General features: G+C 40.1%; 1 pseudogene; it reads left to right on the top strand.

Annotated features, from left to right (window-relative positions):
- Window positions 1–203: 203 nt before the first annotated feature.
- On the top strand, window positions 204–2,904 carry LOC147422196 (uncharacterized; annotated as a pseudogene).
- The last annotated feature ends 3,738 nt before the right edge of the window (window positions 2,905–6,642 follow it).

Below are 6,642 nucleotides of genomic sequence, written 5' to 3'. Positions count from 1 at the left end.
CTTGCCACAACTTGTTCGAGGGCAGAGTCGAGACTGCAATCCACCTTGATTCTTGAGCCGGTAAATCTCGTAACATGTCTCTACTTTTTCCGCTTGCTACATATTACTTTCATGTAGTTGAAATTTTTTGTGCTTAAAGTTTTACGCATTTGTAAACCTAAAGTATTTTTTTGCGTTTATATGGTTGTTATAGTTTGTTTTAAATGGACTTAAATGATTCCGGCAAGGGTAATAAAAGAGATGCAAAAGGCAATAAAAAACGACAAGGTACGCTTCTTCAATGGGCATGGCTTGAACCTTCTAAGATAAACTCCAAGAAAACGAAATGAGATTCATCTAACTTGACAAAGACAGTTTCTACTGATGATATTTCTTCATTATCTTTAGCAGACACGTTAGAATTGCAGAGAAGGATTGAGGCACGTGCTTCTTTCCAAGATGATTGGCTAGAAAAGTTTGATTGGATCGTATACAACGAAGAAGAAGCCAAATTGTATTGTAAGTTCTGTTTAAAGTATCCTCATCACCATAGTGCATATTCTAAAGATGGTTCAGTTAATTTTAAGGTTAGTAATTTAAAAGCTCATTGTCAAACCGATTGCCATGTGAATGCAATGGATGCTTTCCTCTTAGAAGGAAAGGAAGGCATCCAAAATAGCATGAAGAGAGCATAAAACTTCAAAGATGAGGCTCTCTTTACTCTCTTTAGGGTCGCATATCATATGGCAAAGAAAAATTATGCATTTTATGGATTTACTGACATGATTTCTCTTTTGCAAGATTGTCGAGTACCATATTCCACATCCTTGTACAATGATGACAAGGCTTGTGTGGAGATGGTTTATTGTATGGGTAAGTGTCTCATGAGCTCCACTTTGAAAAAAGTATCTCGAAGTCCTTTCTTTGGCGTTTTGATTGATGAGTCTAATGATATTATTAAGCATGGACACTTAATTATCTATTTGTCCTACCTCATTGATGATTGCATTCCCACCTATAGCTTTTATGGCATAGTTCGTGTAAGTGATGAAACTACCAAGTCTATCTTTAATGTTATTCTTGATGAGTTGAAAAAAAATGATTTTGATCTTTCAAAGCTAATCGCTTTTGCTTCTAATGGGTGTTCAACCATGACAGGGTCAGAGAATGGTGTTTCAACGCTTTTTAAAAAACATGTAAATCCATTTCTAACATCTATTCATTGTGTTGCTCATAGGACAGCTTTGGCTGTCTCTTCTGTTGCAAAGAATTCAAATATTGTAATAACGTTAGAGAAGCTTGTTAATTCGATTGCCACACATTTCAATCACTCTAACAAGAGGCTTGCCGAGTTAAGGATCACTCAGGAGGATTTGGCGTGCCCGATCTTGAGATTAGAGCACACATTTGATGTCAGGTGGCTAAGTCATGCATCTGCAATAGGCAAGGTATGTTCTTCTCTTGATGCCATTTTGATGGAGACAAAAGAAAAAGCTCCAAGTCTTTTTGCTGATCTTTCAAAGTTTGAAAACATTTATTGTCTTTTCTTTTTAACAGATGTTTTGAAAGGCATGTCTGTAGTTAGTAAGTTATTTCAAAAAGACTTTGTAGATGTTACCACCGTGTCTGCGATTATTCAAAAAGAGATCAATTTAATTCAGCAGTATTATATTGATCCTCCTGATGTTGATGAGAATGAACTTATTCTTGATACAAGTGGTTATAGTTTTTTGCGAGAATATGGGCCAGAGAAAGTTTTTTTGTTTTACTTACGAGGAGCTATTCGTGGCAAAAAGTTTTTTATATTGAGATAGAGAGAGATATCTTTGGCATGGATCTAATGCTTGCTTTAGAGTTTCAGGTTTCTTTTTCGAAGAAGGTTATCACCTCTCTTCAAGAACGATTTGTTGACAATTCCATTTTGAGTAAGCTAGGTGTTTTAGTTCTAGCACAAAATCCAGTATTAGAGAAAGCTTTACGAGATTATGGTAAGTCAGAGGCAAAAGAAATAGCTTCCTTTTATGGTAAAATGAAGTCTTTGGAGATTATAAATTTTGCTGCTTTGATCGATGAGGATGATTTTATTAGTGAATTTCGTAGTTTCAACAACAGGCTGCTATTAGTTGGGTACCTTTTAGTCTTCCAGATGTTCCAGCTACAATCGCTTGCAATGCAACATGGAGAGACTCGTATCCTAATATTTTGACTGTTTGTCAGATTGCTTTAGTGCAATGCTCTTCTAATGCTATATGTGAGAGAGGATTTAGCGCACGGACAAGGATTAAGACGAAATTGCGAAATAGTATGGAGTTACAATCCTTGGATGCACTTTTGAAGATCAACATAGAAGGTTCTTCAAAGTTGACTGAAACAGAGTTGGAGGAGAGCATCGTGTTATGGGGTGCTAAGGCACATCGACATCTCCTCATGTCACAAGGTATATGCAGCTTGATTCTACAATAAACAAGGTATGCCTATCTACTGCTTTTATTTGTTACTTTTGATTATTCTTTTTCATCTACCTTACTAATTTTGAGAGGGGAGAAGAGGAGTAAATCCAATCTGCCATTGGTCGTGGCTGAGAGGATTTGCTTCTCTTCTCCCCCAAGAGAGCCCGGCGTAGCCATCAAAGCCGATGGTAATGGGGTTCGATCCCCCTACTCTCTCGTTTATGCCAATTACTTTAAGTTCTACTTTATACTTTTATAAATGTCTCTTTGCAGAGTGTTGCAGTTTGAGGAAACAACAAATACGAATCTCAATTTTCTACCAAAAAGGTCAAATTCAAGCTTTTTCAATGTCTATGATGATGTGAGATTGCATGACAATAAATATATAGCTTATTATTCTTACGAGTATCTCTTATGTTTTAAATTTGCAATTTTGTAGCATTTTATCAAAGTCGGTTATCGAGAGCCACTATAGACATCTCCGATTGGCTAAAAAATGCTACAGGTTATCTTTGTTCTTCATTGTTGTGTCGATTGTAACTCTTTGATAGTTTTTTTGAGCTTTTCAACTCTATAAACTAGTCTTAAACATTGATTTGTAGTAATGAGTAAATGAAGTTTGGACTGTGGATGTGAACTTTGAAGGAGAAACATTAAAACTTAGCTCTAATATAGAAGATAAAGTAATTGGCTTTCTTTTACAACAAAAATCTTTGAAAAATCGTTGAAAGGGAAAAAATCCGGCTCATTTGGGTTCGAAAAGGATTCGGCTTTTTCAAATTTGGCGAAGCCGGTTCAGGTCAGGTTGAGGGGGATATTTTACTTGTTCAGATTTTAGATTTTCGCGAGCCCTCACACACACACACACACAGAGCCAGCCAGCCAGCCAAACAGGTTGGTTCGAGAAATATAGTCTCGGGACTCAGCAATGCAACGCAAGGCTTGTTCGGAATCGAGATCCTGTTAGGCATGGGAGAAATGAAGCAACGTGACAGGCTCACAGAAGTTTGGTGGATGTCATCATTTTTGTTTTGGCCAAACTCACAACAGGGAGTGGCAACCTTGCTCAAACCGAGCCAAAAATACCACAGATCATCCCAAGAAGTATCCAACAACCGAACCATCGTCCCGGGAGTTTTACAGGGAGCCCTACCCAACTACATACACCACCCATAAAAGCCGACAACAAAATAAAAGCAAAGGATGCCACCAACAAGATAAAGATAGACCACATATTTGTCCAAGGCCCAACAGCAAACATAACCAAGAACCATACAAACAAAATACTTGCAACAAACGTTATATCATCATCACCAGACACCTTCTTCATGACACACAACCTTTGTTGCTACATAATAGAACCCGGAGCAGCCTGTCCCCTAGGAACCTCAAAATGCAACTTCCCCTTAGACCTAGCATGATCACAGACAAAACAGAGACTGAACCACCAACATGCATAAGAACAACCATAACATAACCCAGCTGTTTTGGTGAACCTCGCACGATCCGGAGCACCAAAGGTTGTGCCAACTACCATGCAATTTCTATCAGTGAATCATCCACCCTCATGACATGAACCTAGCTCCCTTTGCCTCCCAAAGAGGAGGTGGAGGGAGAGCCTCTCCCTTTCCCAAAAAGAAGGGGTCATTGCTCCTGCACAGACCCGCAAAGCGGAGGCAGCCAGGCACCCCCGTCTCGGAGCAAACCTCTGCCCCCCACAGCCATGTCGCCTCGCAGATACAAAACCGCTAGAGTGAGAGAGCTTCCTCCTGCCGTAGAAGACTTCCATGACCACGTCGACTCCAAGCCCCTCGCAGGCAAAACTTTGCAGACCATGGCGGCCGCACAGAGAGAGAGAGAGAGAGAGAGAGAGAGAGAGAGAGAGAGAGAGAGAGAGAGAGAGAGAGAGAGAGAGACCCTAAACAACAACCATGCACACTTAATTTTGAATCATGCATCATTTTAACGAATGCCTTTAATGCGCACTACCTCTACAAGCCATTTTTAAAAGTTTCAATTTTAAAATTCAACGAACGCCAGCCATAAGACACTCATTTCAAAGATTGGCACTAAAAGATGACCCAAGTTCCAACTCTTTTTCATTAGCAATAAAACTCAAGACATGTATATCTAACATTAGATTTGCACACTCTTCATTTAAATGCGTGCCCACTATCTTATTTTAACCAATCAAAATTTTTAACCTATCAAAAAATGCTTGAAAATACAACTTGGTCTTTTTTTCTATTTAGTCAGCAAAAAGAGAAGGCATCACTATAGCCTTTGCCCTTTGGGCAGGCCAAAAAGAAAACCACTTTCTGAGCTCATAACAGAGCCTACATCTATCCGTTAATCCATGTCTTGTTGGTACACATGAATTAATACCTTGCTCCAGAAGTCATAACTGGAGATGGGCATGGAAGTGTTGTTGACTGGTAGACGTTCAGGATCTCTCCTTTTGAGCATTGCAATTTGCAGGTTAAGGACCCCATGAAGAGATTGGCCGCCATCTGAGGAACATGCCTTTTTCCAAGGTGTAAACTAGGCTCTAATAAGTGCACCGTCCCACCAGAAATCCCAAGTCGCTACATGCTCCATCTCCCAGCAAACTCCAAGTCCAGCCAATTCATAACACTCAAAACCACAAATGGGTGACTGTGCGCTCCTTGCCGCACTGTCGAAGCAAGGGACTTTCCTAACACTGTGTGCGAGCCACAGACGGCTCCAAGCACACAACTAGCTTAACTAGTAAGCTCAAAAGAGGGCAATGGTGTGTCACTCACCGCTCTATGCTCCTACCGTGGAGGATTCCTCACCGCGAAGAAGAAGGAGACGCCGCTACGTCGCGCTCAACCGCTTCACCGCCGTCGTGCCGCCGCAATGCTCGATCACACACACACTCTCTCTCTCTCAAGTACACACACACACACTAGTACACAAGGAGATGGAGAAGGAGATGGAGCAAGAGCACACTTCTTGCATTGCAGAAATGAGAGAATCTGTGAATTTTAGGTTTAGTTGGCTTTTATATGAGCTCACCCCATTCACACTTGGGCGCCCATACTTAACCAACTAATCCCTTGAATGTCCCAGTTAGAGTGCACCTCTCATCGGCGATCACTCTTACCCTTTTCCTATTGGACCGACAAGCCCGGTACCTGACTCTACCAAATAAATAATACAATGTCCACCGTAGGTTACAATGTCCGTCTCGTAGGTGATAGAGTGTCTGTGAGCTGTGAGGGTTAACATGCCCCCCTTCCTGAAGTAGATTCCGTCCTCGGAAGCTATTGAGTTGAAGCTCGTTGGTCGAGGTGGAAGAGCATTTGAGATGAATATCCTTAGCCTTCTTCAGTCACTGCAAAATCAAACAACATTGCACAGTAATTGCATTCTCATAAGCGATTAAAAAGCATATGCAATTTTAGGCAGACAATTGATTGGTAACAGAATTTTAAACAATTTGTCAGCAATAAGCATTAAATTGAAATGTAATCAAATGCATAAACAGATGTAAAGGTAAAAAATTAAACAAGTCTGGGGTCGCTAATTTAACGGTCGAAAGGCACTAGAGATCGACTATTAATACCATGGGTAAGCTTCTTAATTTTCTCTGGTTAATTAAGTTGTTTAATCGTGAGAGTCAAGTATTTCATGTTCGAGGGCTGACTAGAGGCTATACCTAGAGGACCTTGTAGTTAAGCTATGATAAAAGGAATTTCTCATGAAATCATCGCCTGACTGATTACCTTTGCTTTGACCCCCCAAAGTCTTTTCACAGTGATTCAATTTTGATGTGTGTGCTTATTTTGTATGCCTTGGGTTTTTTGCTTTTCAAGGAAAAGCGCCCACACTTGGAACCTCTAGGGCTCTAGTACCATAGGTGATACATGTGAGTGGAGTATCAATTTAAGCAGGGATTTCTCTTCCAGCTTAAAATTTTACATTGTGGCACTTTGATTTTTTTTGTGTTGTTTGTTTTCATCATTTTAATTTTGTAGCTTTGGGGGGTCATATAACTCTGATACACCTCCCCAGGATCATCACACTAGTAAACTCCCTTTATAATACTTAAGCTAAAGGTCAATAGAGTCAAGCCCACTAGAAAGCCCTAGTACATTTCACACAATGCTGCCTAAATCGGATTAAGAACCTAAGTAACCATTGCTTATTAGGAAAGCATTCCCCATGGTATTAAGAGAAGATTTCTAAT

This window comes from Adiantum capillus-veneris, chromosome 27 (genome assembly GCF_014529385.1).
Source record: "Adiantum capillus-veneris isolate H3 chromosome 27, ASM1452938v2, whole genome shotgun sequence".
Lineage (NCBI taxonomy): Eukaryota > Viridiplantae > Streptophyta > Polypodiopsida > Polypodiales > Pteridaceae > Adiantum > Adiantum capillus-veneris.
The sequence above is the reverse complement of the archived record's forward strand: the minus strand, read 5'-3'. Positions and strand labels throughout refer to the sequence as shown.